The sequence below is a fragment of the Castanea sativa genome, chromosome 11 (assembly GCF_040712315.1).
Source record: "Castanea sativa cultivar Marrone di Chiusa Pesio chromosome 11, ASM4071231v1".
In the NCBI taxonomy this organism is placed as follows: domain Eukaryota; kingdom Viridiplantae; phylum Streptophyta; class Magnoliopsida; order Fagales; family Fagaceae; genus Castanea; species Castanea sativa.
The window spans coordinates 43,794,789-43,818,039 of NC_134023.1; the positions used below are offsets into that span (position 1 = coordinate 43,794,789).

Genomic DNA, 23,251 nt, shown 5'->3' on the forward strand with positions numbered 1-23,251 from the left:
ACTTTTTTATTTTTCCTAAAAAAATTGGTAGGAATAAAAATTAAAAAAAAATTCACAACTTTTGTCATGCCTTATAAATGAGGTGCAGTTAATGGAGGTAGAATGCTTTAACTGCTCATAACTCATCACGTGAGGTGTGGCAAAAATTATGGAAATTTTTGTGCCTTTAATATTGTTTTTTAATTTTTGGGACAACACTACCCCCAAGTACTTATGATCCTGACTCCCTACAAAAATACTTGCACTCTCAACAGGAAGTATTTGTGTAAAAGGACATTTTGGAAAGATATTGGCTTTTAAGTATTTTTACTATCTTTTTTTTGGTCTCAAAAAAGTAGGAATTTTACTATTTTTGGTTATTCGTCAAATAATGAGTTTTAAATAAATCATGAATATTTGTGGGTTACTTTTTCTGTTTTGCAGTGCATGGGCCGAGTTGGGTTATGCATGAGAAGTGGAGCCCAATACTATTGCAATCTTTTCCCATTCGATAGGTACCACCAGCACATTTCCAAACTCGCAAGCTTAAAGGCCATGTCAACCATTTTAAGAAAAAGAATAGAAAATAACAAACTCAAGTGAAGTGAGTACGTTGGTATAAGAAGAAACCCAAAATGTTCTATCTATTCACGATAATTGCTTAAGATTTTTTTAATATAAATAATGTTAATTTCTTTTGTTGGAATTTCTGGGAGTGAGAGTCCGGGCCTTGCAGACACCACACCAGGCCTATAGTGCAAAGTCCAAGTCTGTTGGGCTAGGAGACTTTTTTTCAAGACCTAGTGAGAGTGAAGCTCCCATGAGTTTAAGCCCGAGGAAAGATTGATCCACTGGGAGGGGAATGATTTTGAGCGTGAACGTTATGAGTTGATGGGATTTTGACGGGCTTTCTTTCAGGACCAGTGATTGCTCCTTTTGTCATCAATTAGATCATCTCTAATGGGCTTCCTTGTTCTTAGTGTAAGTTTTGTTATTAGTTCATAGTTTTGGCCTTTTTATGGCCTGGGTCTTAAAGCCTGCAATAAATGGGTCATGAACATTAGCCCGTGTGAGTGTCTTCAGTCTTTTGCCTTTTCTTGACCTAGGCCTGTCCACAGGCTAGGTCGGTTCAATTTTGGACCCAACCTGCTGGTATCAGGTGGAAGGTGAAGGGACTCGAAATTGACCGATTTGGTTGGGGGTGAAGTTCACATGGAATCTGCAAAACGTTATCAGAATCTTCAAATTTTCATTAAAAATTGCTAGGATTTTGTCGGATTTGAATAAATCAAACGAGGTCTAGTAGAGAGCTCATTAGATCTAGCCGGATTTCTTGTATAACATTGGTCTGGTCGGGTGGCTTTGGTTTTGGAGAAGGAAATCCGCCATTAGACCTGCCGGTGTCAGTTCTTGGAATCGGATACCGACTGTCGACCAATTGAAACTTTGGTTCAGGCTAGAATTGGGTCAACGTCAAGTAGTTTGGTCAAGTTTTTAGGCTCCGGTCTAATGTGAACATCCCTATGGGGGTGGTGTGGGTCGCAGCATGAAGGGTGTGATCAAGAGTAAGGTCTCCAACCTCCACTATGTATATCACCCTAATATTGTGTAGCTAGGTCTGGACCTCGACCAATGTACTTTTTGCCACTCTCATGGTATCAATTTATCTACTACCATGACCTTAATCCCAAACCTCTGGCTTGATGAGAAAAGTTATTTCAGGGTCTCGGATTTTGGTGATTGCCTTGTGCCCTTTTCAGACTAGGTATGCTCTTTTGTTTTATGATGTGGGTGGTAATTATGGATTGCAATGACAAAAGAGAGCTAAATAAAAATTGTAAGAAAATAATATTTTAACAATGTAAAAAATTAAAAATAAAAAGAATTGGATATGTGGTGTAATGTATTTGAAAGTGAGAGTAACTAAATATGAAATATAACTTTTTTGTTTCATTTTATTTTTAAAAATTAGGGTAAATTATAAATTACCCCCTAAAGTTTAAGGTGTTTGGATTTTATTTTACACACCAAGTTATGAAACTTTGGGATTTAAAATTCAAATATTCCCAAATTTTAAGGCGTAAAATCTAAATTCTAAAATTTCAGAGTGTAAAATTCAAACACCCTAAACTTTATGAGTGCATTTTTTAGGGATGTAATTTGCAATTTACAAAAAAAAAAAACTATGCTAGTGCTAAATTGCTAATACTCTTAGAGAATTAGTATTGGTGGAGACAAATTATTAAAATGCTAAATTTATCAACCAAATATAAGAAAAGTGGGTTGCATTAATGGAGGAAAAATAAAAAAAAATTTCCTGTTGAGCCACCGTGAACATCCATCTTTGTGTGTGCACAATTGCTTAGATGTTAAAGGAATATATATATATATATATATATATATATATATATATATATATATATATATATATATAAATGATATGTCCACAACATTTTCACAATATTTTTACAACAAATCCTAAGTGGTAGGATGTTACTGGTTGTTATTGTTGGGGCAAAAAAGTAATCTTAGTGTTAGGTTCAAATTTGAATCAATAACAACTAACCACTTATGATTTGTTGTAAAAATGTTGTGGACGTAGCACCTCATATATATATATATATATATATATATATATATATATGCTCAGATTATGATTATTGTAGTGGATCTCCATCACTTTCTACCAAACCCTGAGGAAGCTCACCGGGAAGTATGCCAGCGAGAGCTATTTCTTCCAGAACATTCGCGAGAGCCGATTCCGGACTTTAGATCCCGATCAGGCGCACCTCTTCTTCATCCCCATTTCCTGCCACAAGATGCGAGGCAAGGTACTGCGCTTTTCGCCAATCTGAACCTGTTCTATATGCATTGATTGAAAATGTGAGAACAAGTTGGTGTTTTTGTGAAATTTTTTTAGGGATTTTAGGAGTATTTGAGAGATAAAAGAGAAGATTTTTACTATTGAATTATAAAAAATAAAATATAAAAAAAAATGTTGAATTTTTTGTTATTGACTACAATAAAGCATTGGACTCTAATTGATCTATTCCTAAAAAGACTAGGACTACAAGTAATAACTAAGAAAAGTACTGAAGAATTTAATCAAAATACAAAATAAGACTCATGGGCATTTGGGTGGAGTCAGTTGCCTGTAGGAGTTTGATTAACAGTATGCAACTAATCTGAGTGAAGTTTTCTTATGTCATAAAAAAAAAAAAACTCATATGGGCATTTGGTACAGGGGCAATCCATTCCAAAAAAATTTAGAATTAACTATGAAGCACGGACGCGGCTGGGAGGGTGCCGCATCGGAGTCCGATGCGGCCTGACGCGGGACGTGGCGTCCGACGGGGTTGCCTGTGCGTCGGTGCCACGTCCGAGGTTTTTTTTTTTTTCATGGATTCGCGCCGACTCGGCTTGATTCGCGCCGAATCGGGAAGATTCGGCCAAAATCAAGCCATATTGGCCATATCGACCGAAACGGCCGAAACGTACAGAAATGGTCGAAACAGCCCAAAATCTTCCTTGAATCACGCTGGAACAGCCAAAATCGGCTTTGAATGAGGCCCAAACTTCCTAAATCTTTCCTTCTTTAATTTTATTATGAATTTTTGTTGCTTCTTTTGTGTTTAATGTTTTGTTTTGTGTTTCTTGCCTTCTTCTTTTTTTGTTTTGTGAATCAAGGCATAGTAATGTGTTTTTTAAGAATATTTTAATAGTAAAAATATAAATAAAAATATTTTTAATAATTTTTTAATCGCCACATCTCGCTGCACCCGCATCCAGCTTTTTCAAAAATTGCCAAGTCCTGCACCCGCACTCGCACCCGCACCCGAATCCAGAAACGCACCCGTGCTTCATAGCGAATTAACAAGATTGGCATTGTTATGTAGATGTAATTAAAATTGATCCATCAACAAATAAACAATAAAGTAAGACTAAATTCAATGTAACTAACTAAGCAGGTCCTAAGAGAGCTATACATCATCCAAAGGATGTCAAAGTAATGCTTCTATGCTACTTTTTCTGATGGAAAGAATTTGGTGAAAATTGGAGAGGTTGGATTTGTGCCTGTATTTTTAATGTTTGATTCTTAGTCTTAGTGAACTGTCCCTGTTCTGGTTTCTTTAGTGGTTTGAGGGGGGTCTAAGATTTGATGGCCACTATTTCCATTGTCTTTTGTTTTGGTTATGGAGGTGTGGAACAAGATGATGTAGAAAACTGAGGAAAGAGGCTTCATTAATGACTTCAGGGTGGGAGCTGTTGCAGAAACTAGGCTTCGCATCTCTCACCTCTTATTTGCCAATGTTAGAATTTTATCCGTGATGCAAATGTTGAAAAAATTCTTTATATTAGAATGGTAATGAATTGTTTTGAAGCTGTTATAGGTCTAATAGTAAACTTGGGTAAGAGTGTCAGACTGAAATGGTTCCAATAGAAGAGTTTGGCAACATGGTAGAGCTCATAGATGTAATATGTTGCAAGATTGGGAATTTTTTGATGGCTTATCTTGGGATTCCATTGGGGTCATCCTTTAAAGTGAAAATGCTATGGAGTCCATTTATAGAGAAGATGGACCGTAGATTATTTGGTTAGAATAAGTTGTGCTTGTCAAGGAGGAGGGGGGGAGGATAATGCTTTTGAAGAGTACACTTTTTAGCTTACTTACGCACTCTCTCTCTTTATCATCCCCACATGTGTAGCAAACCAATGGAGAGACTACAGAGAAGCTTTTTGTGGGGTGGCTCAGGAGATGTGGGTACAAATACCATTAGATGAGGTGGGATACAGTTTGCTCCCTTGTTGCTAATGGAGGATTAGATGTAACTTTGTAAGGAAGATTAGAACCCTTAATCAGGCTTTATTGGAAATGGTTAGGGCACTTTGGGATGGAAAATACACATTTATGGTGACAGGTGTTAGGCTATTAGCTATGAAGTAAGGTGAGGAATGGGGTGGATGGGCTTTGAAAGCCATTGGAGGGACTCATGGTTGTAGCTATGGAAAAGTATTAGGGTGGAATGGGACATTCCTCTACACTGATAGATAGGAAGATGCAGAGCTAGAATGTCATATTTCATAGAGGCTTTAATGATTGGGAGTTAAAGTAAGGTGAGGAATGGGGTGGATGGGTATCGAAAGCTATTTGAGGGACTCATGGTTGTAGCTATGGAAAAGCATTAGGGTGGAATGGGACATACCTCTACACCGATAGATGGAAGATGCAGAGCTGGAATGTCAGATTTCATAGAGGCTTTAATGATTGGGAGTTGGGAGTTGGTGAACTCCTTACTAAACCCTCTTTACTTACCGTAGGAGAATGGGATGTGATAGAATGAGTTAGAGATTAAAAGGGAGTAGTGAATGTGATGTTTGCTCTTTTTACAATACCTTAAGGGGTACATGTGCAGTTTCTTTGCCATGGAAGAGTATTTAGTGTGTTAAGTCTCCAATGAGGGTCTCCTTTGTATGGTCAATAACTTGGAGAAAATCCCTTAAATGTGATAATCTCATTAAGAGAGGCTATATATTAGTAGGAATAGGATGGTGCTGTATACGTTGGTGCAGTGAGGAGACAGTGGATCATTTACTGTGTTGTTGCATATGATTTGTGGAGTTTTGTTTTTAGATCTTTTGGGATTTCAATGGATGTTACTGAAAAAGGTCGTTGATCTTTTGTTTGGTTGGAGGAATTGGATTGGCAAACATTTATCAGATATTTGGAATTTAGTCCCTTTATGTTTGATGCGGACATTGGGTAGAGAACGAACTTGTCGTACTCTTGAGGATGCAGAAAGTCCAGTGACTCAATTGACAACAATATTTGTTAAATCTTTGTTTAATTGGTCTCTTGCCTGGGGCCTTACCAATAATAATTTTATTTTTGATTTTAAAGAGTCACTACACGTTTGTATATAATACATTTTCTTTGTAATTCTTTAGGCCTCTTTGTGTTCAGTCTTTATGTTCATGAAGTAGTCTTTTTTGAATAAAATATCATTACTTTAAAAATTAAAAAATAAACCTAGATTTCCCTTGCCCCCTTATATCTTCAAAGGGGGGCCGCCAATTACTTTCCCCATCAGAGTCTACTGAAATCCGAAAGTTCATTTGCCTTTCTAGGTTTCCACAAAGAGTTTATTCTAGTGTTGTGTTGTATAACTTCTCCAATTAACCAACTGGATATTACTATAACTGATGTAGCTCCTGTACATAGCAATGGCCTGAGAGATACTGCCATTCATATTCATAAGCCTGTAATGGAGAAAATTTTCTACTCATAAAGGTGGAGAATTCTTTTTCCTTAATTATGGGAAGATCTTGCAGTATTTAACTTTTTGTTTTTTGCTTTGATTTCCTGGTCACATATTTATTATTTTTTCCAATGAAGGCTATATCACTAACTGCTATATCATTTTTGTAGAGATAAAAGATGAATAAGTGTTTTACTTTATAATATGGAACATATTGCAGTTGCTGGTTGTTTTGCTCGTGTCAGTTGTAATTTTGTAGGTTCATGTTCATGAAAAAAAAAAAAAAAGAAGAAGAGAAAAATGACATTTTAAACCCTATAATTTGGAGGGTGTAACAAATTAAACCATTTAGTTTCACATGTAATAAATTAAACCATAAAAGTTTCAAAATTTAACAGTATACCTTGAGATTTCAAAGAGTAACAAATTAAACCCCATTGCTTAATGTGGGCTATGGTTTTGGGTTTATTTGGAGTAAGCTGGGTTATGCCCCAATCTGTTTAGGGGCTCTTATAGTGTTGGCAAGGCAGGTTTGGTCGTCATCGAAATGGTTTTATTTGGTCAATTGTACCACATTGCTTAATGTGGTGTCTTTGGAGAGAGAGAAATAGTAGGTGTTTTGAGGATATTGAGAGATCCATACCAGACCTCAAGTCATTTTTCTTTAACACTTTATTGGATTGGTTGGTTGTTACGCAAAACTAATCATTCCCTTCTTATATTGATTTCCTTGATTCTTGTAATTTTTGTCTTTGAGTTGTTGACTCCTTGTACACTCCCTGTGTACTAGGGTGATCCTATTTTGATATCAATAAAACTTATTACTTATAAAAAAAAAAAAAAATTAAACCTCACCCCATTTAAGTGGACTTTGTTTGGTGTTTGCTATAATTTTAGGGTTTAATTTGTTACTTTTTAAAATCTCAAGGTTTAATTTATTATTTTGAAACTATAGGATTTAATTTGTTACTTTAAACTTCAGTGTTTAATTTTTTACCATTAAAACTATAGGGTTTTATTTGTTTTACCCCTTAACTATAGGGTTTACACATGGTTCTTCCATTTTTGAGTTCCATAACTCCCTTAGATTTTCTATTTGATATTCTTGTAATTTTTTAAGCTACTTTTGTTTACCCTCGTGACTGTACAGTACTTTTCATTTTCAATAAAAGTATAAAACTCTAATTGCTTAGAAAAAAAAAAAAAATCTATACAAAGAAATTTTCCCTGGAAAATAATCGTTATGGGTTCTGTGAAGAAGCAATGGCTATAATGATTTCAAATGTGGATGGTTACATGTTATGGAAGGTTCTGCCGTGCTGACTATGACAGCAAGTGCTTCTTTTACAGACTCAGAACTATTTCTGAATTTGTCAGATGTTGGTCATATTCAAGACACATACAACTAATACAACACGCACACACACACACATCCAAATGCATTGGGTTAGGTCTGACTGACATTTCCTTCCTATCTATAATTTGATATATTCTGTGCTGGTATGTGATGATTGCTTGATCATATGCAGGGTACTTCTTATGAGAATATGACCATAATTGTCCAGAATTATGTGGAAAGCTTAATTTCCAAGTATCCTTACTGGAATAGAACCTTGGGCGCGGATCACTTTTTTGTCACTTGTCATGATGTTGGCGTTAGGGCAACAGAAGGATTTCCACTTCTTGTAAAGAATTCAATTCGAGTTGTGTGCTCCCCAAGCTATGATGTTGGATTCATTCCACATAAAGATGTTGCTCTGCCTCAAGTTTGCAGCCATTTGCTCTCCCAGCTGGAGGAAATGATCTTGAAAATAGGTAAACTTGTGGGATGTGAATTTTTGATTCCCTGATTAACATTCTTTCACATCTTGACTTAGCTTATGACTAGATGACAGATGGACAGTTTTGTGGGGTATTTTCTTGCTTTGATTATTTGCTGCTCTTTTTCCACAGCTAGTCCTTCAAAAAATCAATTGGAAATAGTTTAGCTCCAAATTGGCTTGGAGCTATCTTCCTCCAACCCACTATGTTGCTATTGAAGATATCATCCATTTACAATATTTTAGTCACTTGACTGTTTGTAATGTGTAGTGTGACTTATTTAAATAATACACATAGATAATCTTATGAATTATCACGTAGTGGGTTGGACTCTGTTGGAGGATATAGCTCCAAACCAGTTTGGAGCTAAAATTTTTGCAACTCAATTTGATTTACTTTATCTCAAAAGGAAATAGTCCATATTGGAAAAGAAGGCACACCTCCCCCTCCTGTTGTAAACAATTTCCTGGTATTTGAACCACAATCTGATTGTTACCTTGAATGCAATGTGTTTACTGCTTTATGTTGTGGTGTCATAATGTGCTTAAATCAAATGAGAAGAGAAGATTTTTATATTCACCTTTCGAATAAGGTTTGGATGAAACTGCAAAGGACGGTTAGATATACACAATAAACAGTTACTGTTGATGATCAATGGCATGACTCGTTTGGAAGTTCAACCATGAAACTTGTCTGAAAGTCTACTGTAGTTGAAATTAATTATGCCGCTTTCTTCTTCAACTTTCTTTATATGTATAGAATTCTTTATCTGAAAGTGGATTGATTTGTAGAGATGTTTGGAAATACGTGGAACTTGAACCTATTTCAGTTCAGACCTCAGCTCGAGTAGTTTAGAGTATTGCTTCCCTTTCTTAAGATGGAGGTCAGGCCATCGGTTTAACTCAGTAAGGGTGGGAACCTGTGGGGTTTGGACCTTTGGGGTTGTTATTACCTTTGCATTAGAAAGAAAAATTAAGAAAAGAAAGTCATCTTAGTGTATTGCTTCCCCTTCTTAAGATGGAGGTCAGGCCATCGGTTTAATTCAGTAAGTTTGGGAACTTGTGGGGTTTGGACCTTTGGGGTTGTTATTACCTTTTCAGGGGAATGAAAAACTAAGAAAAGAAAGTCATCTAATTAATTTTTTTATTAGGTTTGTCTCTTTTTACAGGAGGACTTGTTAAGTTGTTGTATATGTTAATGTCTAGTTAGACGTAGCACAAGTCATCTTCTCTGTTTTCCCTAGCAGCTAAGAGTTGAGATGTATCACTTCATAAACTGAAATTGAGATTGGAAAAGGTGTCTATCCAATCTGTGAAGCATAATCTAGGAGCTTGGTTCACTTGATTTAGCTTTTGTCAACTTACCAACCCAAACATGTTCAATAATGTTGTCAAGCATTTATGGGAAAAATGAAATGTGAGAGTGGTAATATTTCACAATCCCCTGAACCTATCAAATTTTGCAGAGACCTTTTGTTTTCATAAAATTTTTTATTTTATTTTTTAATTATGAATTGTTACAAGACTCTCACTCCTCATCTTGAATGGAACGTTGTTTTCATTTCATAAGAATGTCTCATGGTGTCGTCTTATTGCTTGTGGAGAGTTGTCAACTTGTTATAGGTTAAGACATGCCTTACATGGGTGGGTGATTATGATTTCTTTATATTATCCACCTAAAAAACGCAGTAAGGTAGTTCATTGCTTATAAAAATAACAAAGATGCTTTGCAGGACAAAACTTGGATTTTGGGCTGGACATCGGAACTCGAAAATTAGAGTAATACTAGCATGAGTTTGGGAGAATGACACGGAACTTGACATTTCGAATAACAGAATTAATAGGGCTATTGGACCGCTTGTATATCAAAAGAGATTTTATAGTACTAAGTTCTCCATATGCCCTGGTGGTTCCCAGGTCAACAGTGCTCGCATAGCTGACTCAATCCATTATGGGTGTGTTCCTAGTAAGATCTCAGTGCTTCTAGGCTGTTCATATGATTAAGGTATTGGATAGTTTTTGTTCCATTTTCTCTCGTTACATGCATGGTAAATGTGGATTGTGCAACCATATACCTGAATAATTGAGTAAGTAGAAATTAATCAATGACCCATGGCCTGTTCCAAAATATGATCTTTATTCATTATTGATGCAAGGCAGACCAGAACGTGCATAATCAAATTGAAGAATAGGAAAAATAAAATAGAGAACCTAGGAATTAGCAGCTAGGCCTGCTTAGAGTTAGCACCAAGCATGAGAAAGCCTCTAGGAGTCAACACTTAGGTTGGCTGAAGTTGGCATTAGACCTTTGGGACAATTTCAACATAAATTTTATTCATCAAATCACTACCCCTTTCATTGAAGTACAATACCTTGTTTATATAGACTACTAAACCCTAATTCTACTGACGTAGAAACCCCTAATTCTAAATGATTTGGGAAAGTCCCAATTATTGAATTTCAAAAATGATCTTGACTCTTAAATAAAAATACTAATAAAACTAATTACATACTAGGACCTAAAATAAAATACAATTGACCAATAATACATATAATTGACTTGAAAATTAAATACAACCAAATTAAAATCAAAATATCTTTGCACTTCCCGAATCAACTATACTTCAGCCTAACAACTTGACTACATAATACCTAAACCCAAAAAAGATCACTTTGACATTTTGCCTGTGCTATGTTGGATATGTGATGATTTACCTTTGACTGAGATTATAGTTGCAATGCTTTAATAGGAGCTGTCTCAAAATATAATTCAATTTTCTTAAACAACTTTTGAAACCTACCTGGTAATCACCATCGAACATTTGGAGAATATGGTTAAGCTAGAGGAGAAAACTGCAAACCTGAAAATAACCCAGGTGTCTAGCAGTCATGATTTCTGCTTTTGGATCATGATGGGCGCTGCCTATGTAATACTGTAACTAGGAAACAGACCTGCTACTATTGAGTATGTTCCATGGAATGCGTAGGAAACTATCTTTTGAATAACATCAAGACATGAGAATGCCTTTGTTATGGAAATGTACAGTGAAGCACTAAGGTTCGCTTTTTTGGCATGAAGCAGATAGCATTCTAATAAGATGAATCCCTTGGAGTACTTCCTGTGCACTTGGGTTGTGTCCCTTTGTGCTGTATTTTATTACTTAACCTGATGAGAAGAAAATGAATAAATTAGAGATTCCATATAATAACACCTGCTCTCCCCATGAAGAAGTATAAATACTTTTGACTAAATCTTAAATAGTACTCTTAAATCTTAAACAACTTATTCTATTTTGGCTAATACATTCATGTGGAAGTTTAATTGCAAAGTTATTTAGGTGTAAAGCCTGTGGCGTAGAACTTGACCTTATTAATAACATTAAGGAATTAATGGTAGATGTTAGTCTCAGTTTAATGTTTGGGTTTTTTCTTGTGAACTTAAATTTTTTTATAATTATTATTACTATTATAATAATGGTTAATTGCTTAAATTCACTTGTTCCTTTATTAGCTTAAACTTTTGGAACTAGCAATAGTTTATCATACTATTAGAGTAGATGGTCCTAATCACAAGAGGAAGAGTGTTACAATAATTGCTAAAGTCATTAAATATACATTTTCCTGTTAGTTCAAGCATTTGGGACTACCTGTGGTTTATCAATTTTTTTAATTAATTTCCAAAGCCCTAAGTTCCTTATGTACTGGATCTCTTGCTGTGATATTGTTAAATTATTACGACCTGCCATTCAATGATATTATTGATTGGCATAAATTTGCTGTTGTACTTGAGGAGCATGATGTGTACTGGCTAAAGCAAATTCTCAAGGGCATTGCTGATGCTGAATTTGTTGCTCTTCATAAGAACTTAGTTAAGGTAGAATATGACTTTCTAAGTAGTATATTTGATTTATATCACTTCTCATTTTCATATAATTGATTTGCTCCTACCCTTTATATATATATTTTGGGCATCAACATAGGTGGAGATTAAAATTTTAGGTTTTAGCAACTCAAAAAAACTACTTTATTTATTTTAATACTTCACTTTACGATTCACCCAACATCAATGGTTCTTTTTTTTTATCACTTCATTTAAATATTCCTTCTTTATTTATTATTTATTATTCTTTCTTTCTCTCTCTTTCTTACTTTATCAATGTGGCCTACCTTTTTTACTTTTTTTTCCATGCAGTTTCTTGATCCCACTTGTCTGAATTGAGAAAGAAATAAAATAACATTTTTTTAACCATACCACCATCAATGTGGCCTACCTTTTAGTGTTATGGGTGGTATAATAGCAATTTAGCTATTATACCACCATCAATGCTAATGCTAATATATGTATTGCTTGTGTATATATGTATCTGTGTCTGTTTTGTCTAGAGAGCCTCAACTTCCACAGGGGAAGAAGTTATACTGAATAACTCACTGCTGTATTAAGTGCTGTTTTATTGTTCATTATCCAAAAAAAGGGTAAACTATGATTGTTAAGAATTTCCTTTTTGGATTGTCTTTTATCAGGTTCAGAAGCATTTCCAGTGGAACTCTCCCCCCAACAGATACGCTGCATTCCATATGGTCATGTACGAGCTTTAGTTGTGCCACCATGTTATCAAATACTAATTTATCCACAATTTCAATAGATTATACGTACATTTACTGGCTAGTTATCAAAAAATCCTGTAAATCATCATATATATATATTCTTTATCTGCCCTGATTGACTCTTGATGGGGAAGTAAACTTACAAGTGTTTTCGTTTAGGTGTTCCCTGGAGGTTTTGTAAAAAATATCTTTTTTTAAAGATAATTTGTAAAAGTAGAATACATTTCAAATCATCTGGGGATCTGATGCAATTTTGAAATCATGTTGTGACATGATTTTTGTGCTCAATTTCAAAACCAAACCCACATCTATGGCTTATGGCCAAGAAATCTCTACCAGTACATGTCGAAGCATGCCTCTGATATGGCCTAAGACAACCACACCAAAATCCATATAGCAAGATTTTGTTGTGAACAGCTGCTACTCCACTTTCAGACCCACAATAGGGAGGTGAGATATGAGCTCGTGAATGGCTGCTACGCTGTTGCCCCCTGCTGGCTCCATTAGCCCCCACTTGACTTCTGCTCTTTGGTGTTTTGTTCTTTCATCTTGTTTTTCATCGAAATTTCATGTGTCACTCCCCGAACCCAACAATATAGATAAGCACGTGATAACGGCCGCACTCTTATAAAGTTTTCACCGTACAAATGTGCGAGGCCTTTTTAGCAATTAAAATTTATCCTCAAGGAAAATTCCATCAATAAATGCACAATCATCCTCAATAATGTAGTTGTCAAAAGATCTCCAAAGTACTAATAGAAACAATCCAAACTTCAAGAACGTTAAACAAAAAATGTACTAATTATTACAAGATCATCTTATTTTAAAAATTCCTAATCTTCAAGTGTACACTTTTATCAAAAATTCTAAAAATTGTTATTCTTCGTAATATGAAATTCGAGGGAAAAAGCAGGGGAGTTGACAGCTCAATAAGTAACCAAATACCAAACTAGTGGAAACAAGTGTATAGATTGACAAAATAATATAAATTTATGAGATCAAAATACTTCACATATGTCAAAGTTATAATATATTATGGGTTTTCAAAAAATAAACTAAAGTTTCATAAACTTAAAATAATTCATAAATTCAAATATATTCACATTTCTAACAATCTTATATATTTATGACTTTGGTCATGCTATATCTTCGTAACTACAAATCAGATTCAAAATAAACTAGTTCTGTGCTAATGTATGTCCCTTATTAGCTGAGTCTAGAAACACGATAAATTCGTGATGCCCTAGATAGAACTAGTTTTGGTGCCAATGAATAACCCTCATTAACTGGATATCAGAGTCAAAACATAGTCATATTGTCCAAAATCATATATATAAATAAGAGTTCAGACAAAAATATATCTCATTCAAATACATATATATATAAAATCATATATTCAATAATCAAATGTATTTGTGATAAATTTTTATTCTTTACTTTAAATTAGTACAATTGAAATAAAAATATAACAATTATAAACAATATTCAGTAGTTAAAATACAGTAGTATAAGCAAAATAAAATCAATTATGATAAGGTTACTTATTTCAATTAGCTCACCATAAAAAAATTTATCCCTAACACTTCTTCTAAAATCTTTAGATATCACCTAAAATAATTTTTTTTTTCAGATACCATATACTGAATAATCAAATAATTTAAGAAAAATTTATATGGAACCCTGCTAGAAGAAAAATTGCTAAAAATATCCAATAATTTCCCATTACTAAATCTCTTCATAAAGGAAAAAATAGCATTACAAAGGGCCTATTCATATTTTGGAATCATCAATAATATATATATATATATATATATATATATATATATTTTTTTTTTTTTTCTTTACTTTCTGCCACTAATAGTTCCCTATGAATAAAGCCTATAGAATACATATAGCCATGTAGGGTCAAAAGTCAATTGTAAAAGAACACCACCTGGACTTTACTTCTTCTATACGAATGTACCTTCTTTTTTTTTTTAAATCTGATTTCTGGTCAGACTTCAAGTCTATACTAGTAGACTTTTCCTATTCAACCAATCCAACACTCCAGTACAACTTCTTAAGGATAAACATGTGCTAAAACTAGACCGACCATGCCAAACAATCTGCAATTCTATCTACCACGCAACAATAGGCATGGAAAAAATATTAAGGCTGCGTTTGTTTTGGCTGAAAAAGATTTCAGAAAATCATTTTACACCAGCCTATGTGTTTGATAAGCACAGAAAATTGGGTCAAATAAAAATCAATTTCCGCGTTGACTGTAAAATAACCATTTCCAACCGGAAATGAATTTCAGTTTCTATTTTACCTTTAAATGATTTCCACCCCAGGAAAATAGAAGAGAGAGAGAGAGAAACAGCAAGAAGAGATCGCATCAGAAGCAGAAGCGTCGATCTCACCATCGCCCCCAACCCCACCGAGATCGCACCCCAGACCGATTGTTACCACCCAAGACCGATCCACTCAAAACCGATCTCGTTCTCGACCCAAAGCTCATCGGCACTGCCATTCTCATTCTCGTTCTCGTTCTCACCATCGTTCTCGTAAGCCTATCTATTTAAATCCACCCTCGCCGGAAGTCTGGTTGCATCCCACCGCACCCATCCCTGAAACCCAAAAAACCCATTCCTCAAACCCACTCCGACAAACCCACCACTCCGCGAGATCGAACCCGGTCGCCTTCGCCGTGAGATCAAACCCAGTCCCCTCCGCCGCGAGATCGAACCCAATCACACCGATCTCTCTTCCTTCTTCTCTCAATTTGACCGGATTTGATGAATTTTTTTTGTTGGGTTTTGTTTGTTTTGTGTTTATCTGTTGAGAAATGATATTATATATTTGTTTGGAAGCTGAGAAAATGTGAGCAATAAGTAGAAAATGTGTTTTCTATAGTATTTTCAAGAATACAACCACATACCAAAAAATATTTTTCAAAGTATTTTTTAAAATGCAACCAAACACTAGAAAATATTTTCCTTTCCCGAAAATATTTTCACCTGAAATTATTTTCCACTTCGAAAATATTTTCCACTCAAACAAACGCAACCTAAATTACAATAACATGTACTTAGCGTCCAAATTACAGAAAATCTAATTTAAATCCTTATTTGTTTACATCATAAAACTCATTGGATACTTAGATAGTCTCATTACTAGCCAAAAATACCCACATAAAAATATTCTAATCTCATATAAAGCTTAGATTTGATGAAGGATGAGATTTCTTAGACTCTAACCTCAAGTGTGTCATCAATCTTTCTCTACATGAATGTATTGAGAAGTCCTCCTTAAAAAATATACATAGTTATACGCTGACTAATTAACTTATATACAACTAGGGTTTCAACTTAATTTTCTAAAAACTCCTTTAATAATATTAAGGGTAAATTGCAAATTATACCTCTAACATGTTTGGATTTTTCACCTTAAAGTTTTAGAGTTTGGATTTTACTCCCTAAAGTTTTGGGTGTTTGGATTTTACACCTTAACATTTTAAAATTTGGATTTTATCCTCTAAAGTTTGGCAGCGTTTGGATTTAACACCCGAGAGGTGCTACATTCACAACAAATCATAGGTGGTTAGTTGTTATTGGTTCTAATTTGAAACTACCATTGAAATTACTTTTCTACTCTACCAATAACAACCTGTAACAACATGCCACATAGAATTTGTTGTGAAAATGTTGTGGATATAACATTTCTTTTTAACACCCCTAAATTTTAGGGAGTAAAATTCAAACATTTCTAAAATTTAGTGGATAAATTTCAAATTTTAAAATGTGAGGGTGTAAAATCCAAACACTCTCAAACTTTAGGGGATAAAATTCAATTTTTGAAACTCCAAGATGTAAAATCCAAACATCCCCAACTTTAGAAATGTAATTTGCAATTTACCCTAATATTAATTATAAAATTAACCCCAGAAAAAGATTTACTTAAATACCGCACCTTTAACTCTCTCTCTCTCTCTCTCTCTCTTATTTTTATTTATTACTTTTTATTCTGGATATTACAGTTTGAAATTTCTTTGTGCTGTTGAATTTGTTTGTGCTTCATTTTGCACTTCTCTTTAACAGGAAGAATGGTAAAGTTGGAATTTTGTTTGTGCTGTCAAAATTTTATTTTTTTTCGTTGCTTATGCTGTGTTCAAGACTTCAAGCCTGGAAATATTTCTTGCTTCAAAATGCTCAATCATACTTTTGATTGTAGATGGAGACACAATTTTGGTTTTGATAGTGAAATCGACATGACTTCAATATCTATACCAAAATTATATTTTCAAGACATGATTTCTACATGTTGATGAGTTTTTAAAATTTACCACATCAGTTGGGCTAGATTAGCAGGAAAATGCAGAAATCATGAACATTCAATTTTTAAACCACATTAGATACCGAAATAATTTAAGAACTGTTGAACTTATACAGATAATTCTTAAAATTGCAAAATTTTCAAAAAGCTCCCATAAAATCCTTAACAAGATGTGGAGATATTTTGAAAAATCTGCGCAGATTCCGTATTATAAAGGTTTAGAGAAACTCTTAAAAATGTGGAGATACAGGGTATTATATTAAATTTTGGAGAATTTTTTTTTTTAATGTGGATAATTTTTAAAGAAGTGTAGAAATTTAAAATGTTTCTTTTTATTTAAAAAAAATATATGTAAAGATGTTTTGTGAAAATCTGGAGGTCTTGTACGTTGTTTTGAAGGTTCTTCATAATTTTTTTTATCTGTAAGATACGTACCAATGGGTCTTGACTCTTGAGTCCCCAATCTCATGTCTTCTCCCATTATTAATTTGTTATGAGATGAATAAGTATATGATATCCAAATTATGGAGATTGCATATAAATTTGTGGAGATCCTTTGTAAGATAAAGTAAATCCTTTGGAGATCCTTTTCGAGTTGAAAAAATAACTAAAAATTAGGGAAATTTTATTTCGCATTAGTAGCAAAAAGGGGTGGCTTAAGGAGGTGGATAGTTATGGTATTGTGCAATAAATGGCTGACTAAGGGTATGGTACAATGGAGGGAGAGAAGGGGAAAATCTTTATGATTATGAAGGATAAGAGTGATTTAAGGAAAACAATTAAGTAAAGGTAGCATTGTGCAAGTAAATGGGTGATTAAGACCCAAGTGGGGGCATAAATGTGATGGTTTTTTTACTACTGCACACTCTTGGTACGTTGGTCAGTCCACAAGTATAAGTGTTTGTGAGGTGTGGGGGGCAAAGGTCGGGGTTCAAGTCTCCAGGAAGGAGTTTCACACACATATACACTTAGATTAGGCTAGAGTAAAAATTCTGTCTTTTATATATATATATATAAAGAGTGATCAATGATTGTATATAAAAAAAGAGTGATCAATGATCATGGAGGAAATCTCTGCATTGATTGCAAACACAAAAAACAAGTTGTGCAAGAATTTTCTTAAAAATAAATTTCAAAGTCTTTCTTCTTGCTGTCAATTGCACTACCCTACAGACAAAAAGTAAATCGGCAAATTATAACTTACCTACATGTGATTTTGCCGAAATTTAAGTTGCCTACTTATGGTTTGAAATTTAACACTTTATCCACTTGAAGTTTACCTAAGTTAGAGTTCAATAACCTACTTTTATTAAAAATATGGCTAAATATGTAATTTTGCTATACTTTTATGTCTCTCTTCTCCAAAAACCCAAAAAACATAAAAATATAAAATCAAATTATATAAAAAAGAATCCGGCGGAACACTTGCATCTTGGGATTTAAAACCACAGGTGAGTAAGTAGTAATTTACCCAAAGTAAATTGGTCTTCAATCTTAAAATCTTGGACCCCCTGACATTGATTAGTATACAAGCTTTTGTTCCAGGGACTTTTTACCCTCCCTCCAATTTCAGCTCAACATAATGTAAACTTTCTGCGAGAAGAAGTAAATTTCAGACAAACAAAGTAACACAGCAATCCTAAAGACCATAAAACAAGTCTGCATGGACTAATTCAACACGTCCTGCACCATTCTGCAAGGAAAATTTAATGCCCCTCAGTTGGGAGGTACCTTCCTTTTTGATCTCTATATATAGAGGCATGCAAGAATTCAAGCTCCAACAAAATATAAGCTCTTCTATTTGTCTAGGAAATTACTACTAATTGCTTGCAATGGCTCTAAATAATTTCCTACTTGTGTCAGCATTTTTACTTCTTGTGCTATCATGCTCACACACATTTCAATCAAAACCAGCCGGGTGTGGCAAGTTGTTCTACTTTATCCAAGAAGGATCCTTATCACTCAAGGGTCAAGATGTCAGTGAGCTCCAAAAGCTGAACCAAAATCTCAAGGAATTAGGATGTTCATGCTGTAATCATCAAGCCAACAAAGTTGGTGAGCAAGTCAAGAAGAAGAATGAATTTAACTACCTTCTAAAGTCATACCAATCCAACGCTTATCTAAAACTCAGCAGATTTGTTGGGGCGCTACTAATTTGGAATCTGTTACATGCCAAATAAAAAACAGCTTTTCATGTTTCTTTTTCTTTTTTGTAGGGGTCTTGTTGCTGCTCCATTAAAGCATCTACCACATTCATGAAATATATTGACACTGGAATTCATGATCAACAAACTATCAAGTTACTTTTGTACCAGAATGAAATCTAAATTTCCTATCTTCAAGTCGATGGACAAAGAAGCAACTTCCTTAAGTTGAGAAGCTATTCAAGCTACACTGGTCTAAATAGGTTCCTATGAAAGTAGGCTACGTTCAGCTAAGAAATATGAGTAAGGCATTCACTGCACCTTATCATAGAGAATAATATATAACGTTTAAGCATAATATATAGTTTATTGAATTACAATTTAACATGCAACAGCTAGACTTTTTTTTTAATAAGAAATTTTTTATTGAAAATAAAAGGACTACTTCATGCAAAAAGGACACAAAGCCGCAAACAAAGTACAAAGAAAACTCAAAACTATGTACATAAGAGAAGATGATCTATAAACATTGGAAGGGAATCACTAGATATGAGTCTCAAAAACAATAATTCGAGTAGCCAATGGACATATAACTACAAAAATGCCACACTTTACAGGATAACACTTAGCAACTGCCAATCAACCAAAATTTGAAAAACAATGTTGGTGAAATTAGGTTTAAAGCAATAAAATGAGTGCACGACGAAATTGCAACAAAAGATAAAATTGTTAAAGGAACAAATAGTCTTTCGACATAAATGGAAACATATATCAGCTTGTAAAAATTATAGAATTTATATGAAGCCAATACACGTCATTTACATATTGAGTTGTGATGAGTAAAAATATGAAAGTTGCCCCTGATATTGATCTCGATAAACTAAAAAACCTTCACACAAACTTCTGAAGCAATTCTTGAATATTTTTATCAGCATGACTAGATGATAGCAAGTCAACCAACATAGTTGCAGTGGTCGCATCTGCGGAGAACACCTTGTTAACCCTTATCTTAACAAGTTCCATAGCCTTTGACGTCTCACTGTGTTGCAGTAAACCTTGGAAGATTGTGTTGTATGTGCAATCATCAGGTGAACAATTGTCCCCATCCATTCTCTCAATAAGCTCACTTGCTTGGGCACATAAATGAAAAGAAATACCATCTCGTAAAATGTATAGAATTTTACTCAAAGCAAATATACCACTCACATAATGACTAGTGATAGGTTGAAATATAAAAGTTTTCTTTGATCTTGAGAAACTAAATAACCTTCACCTAGACTTTGGAAGCAGCTCTTGAATATTTTCATCTATTTGATTAGACAACAGTAAGTCAATAAACATGGCAGCAGTTGTTGCGTTTGCTGAAAATCCCTTGTCAACCATCATCTTGAGATATTTCATTGCCTTTGATGTCTCACTATGTTGCAATAACCCTTGAATTATTGTGTTATACGTGCACTCGTCAGGTGAACAACCCTTACTATCCATTTTCTCAAGCAGCTCATTCGCTTCATCAACTAGTCCATTCTTGCAAAATCCTTTGATCATTATATTGTAAGTCAGAACATTCGGTTGCAATTTTTTTGCAGGAAGACCACTAAAGATTTCTCTTGCAGTTGTAAGTTCCCCAACATTGCAGAAACCATCAATCAAGATGTTGTAAAACACAATATTGTGGTCCAACTTTTTTTCTTCCATCTCCCGAAACAATGCCATTGCCTCAGCAATTTGTCTATTTTTACAAAATCCATCTAACAAGATGGCATAGGTTTGGAGATTTGGATGTTGGCCACAAGCTTGCATCTTATGGAATAGCTCTAGTGCAGCCTGGGGTCTCTCCACTTTGAAAAACCCATCGATAAGAGGGTTGTGAGTCACAACATTTGGAATCACTCCCTTGTTGGACATTTCATGAAAGATACGCATTGCCTCATCAATTTTTTTAATTTTGCAATATCCATTGATCAATATGGTATAGCTAAACACATTGGGTGAACAACCCTTCTCAACCATCCTATTAAATGCCTTAACTGCCTCATCCATTTGGTTTTGCAAACAATAACCATCAATCAAAGAATTGTAAGTGACTATGTTAGGATCAATGCCTCTTTGAATCATCGCATCAAAAACTTCATTTGCCTCAGTCAACATCCCTTCCTTGCAAAGTGTGTCTATTAATATGCTAAATGTTTGTACATCTGGCATGACCTTCCTTTGCCCCATCTCATTCAACAAAGTAGCCGCCTCCCTCCACCGGCCAAAATTGCATAGTCCTTGAACTAAGGAATTGTAAGTGACAATGTCTGGTTGAATGCCTTTACGAATCATTTCAGATAAAAGGTTCAAGGCCTCAGTTACCAATTTGTCTTTACATAAACTGTCAATGACCATGCTATAGAGCACCACATTTTGTTCAAAATAACCTTTTTCAAGCTTCCTGAGCAACCTAACAGCCACACCGGTTTGGCCAATCTTACACAGACCGTTTAGTATTGTTCCACAAGTAATTGCATTAGGTTGGTACCCTTTGTTCTCCATTTCCTCTACCAAACTCACAGCTCCAGAAATATTACCTTTAAGACATAGGCCTTTGACAAGAGTGGTTAGAGTTATACAGTCTGGCTTATAGCCAAGTTTCAAAATTGTTGCTAAGACAGAGAAACCAAAATCGACCCGCTTCAGATGGCAGAAGCAATTAATCAAAACAGTGAAGAGTATAAACATCGGGAGAGATTCCGAATGATTCCATTCGTTTAATTAGAGTAACGACTACAGAGTAATGCTTCATTCTTGCAATGGCACCCAACAATTGAGTAAACTCGAAATTGGAAGGAAAAGGGTGCATGTGAAGCATTGTATCAAACAGGCCTAAAGCATGATCAAGATTCTTAAAGGTTCCAGATTTGCAGTGATCTCTCACTGATTTCAAAAACTGATTCCGATTCTGATATGGGGTTTTCGCATTTTCTCTAATAGTAGAACAATAATGAGAAGAAGTAAAAGCACGAAATGGATGGCTTACTACTCTAATAATCAAACGATTGCATAGAAAAAGAAGAGAGGATGTTGATTTATCCATTTCACAAAGACGACAGTCTCAGCTACCAAGTCGGGTGGGTCGGGTTTGGTTTCGGCTTAGCTTCAAAAATCGAAAGGAGGAGAAGTCATGGAGGTGGAGTGGCAGATCGAGATCGGAGAGCGAAGCAGTGAGTACAACTGTAAATAGGAAACTCGTTCAGTCTTGAAAAAGAAAGAGTGAGATTTAAGAAATTAAAAGTAAAAGGCTTGAAAAAAAAATAATCAGTTCAGTCTTTTTATCCCGAATCAGCCCAATCAGATGGGTTCCATGCCCAATCAATGACTGTAAATAGGCCCGTAACATTGAGCCCATTATTATATTATGATTTTGTATTAAACAAAGGGCCCATTGTTATTTTGAATAAAAGTTAGAAAATACTAGAAAAGCGAAACTGTGAAATAACAACAACGACGGAGTTTCACACTTGGGAGTATGACTGTGAGAGAAAGTGGGCTAATGGGGAGCGATATATATATATATACTCGCGCGTAAGATGAGGTGTTTTTTTTTTTTTTTAGTAGTAGTAGTAAAAAAAAAAACAGTTTTTTATTATATATATAATTTTTATTTTGAGAATCTAATTTATAAGTGAATAAATAAATTTGAAAATCAATAGGTAAGTGACCCTATTTTTTAGACAATGTTTTAGTAGAAATTAGGATTGTATTTTTACTTGATTGTTCTTTAATTTTGTCTCTACTTAAACATAGGAATGTAAGGGTATATTAGAACAAAAAAAAAAAAAACTGGATTGTGCTTTAGTTTTATTTTATATATTTAGATTTGTTTTTTAATAAACGTAGGGTGTTTAACTTATTTTTCTATTTAAAAAAAAATATATAGTTACTTTGAAGAAGTGGGTTAGTGGAAGAGTATTCTTATTTTGTAGGTAATATTTTAGTGCAAGTTAGACATGTATTTTTACCAAACTATCCTTTAGTTTTGTCTCTACCTTAACATAGGGATGTAGGGGTATTTTGGAACAAAAAAAAAAATTCGGTCTAAATAGGAGCAACCCCTTAAATAGTAGTATAGATATATATACTAGCCATC

General features: G+C 34.4%; 2 pseudogenes; one reads left to right on the plus strand and one right to left on the minus strand.

Annotated features, from left to right (window-relative positions):
- The first annotated feature begins 1,525 nt into the window (after positions 1–1,525).
- On the plus strand, positions 1,526–12,821 carry LOC142616552 (putative glycosyltransferase At5g03795; annotated as a pseudogene).
- Positions 12,822–19,728: 6,907 nt separating this feature from the next.
- Positions 19,729–22,335, minus strand: LOC142615569 (uncharacterized; annotated as a pseudogene).
- Positions 22,336–23,251: the final 916 nt, after the last annotated feature.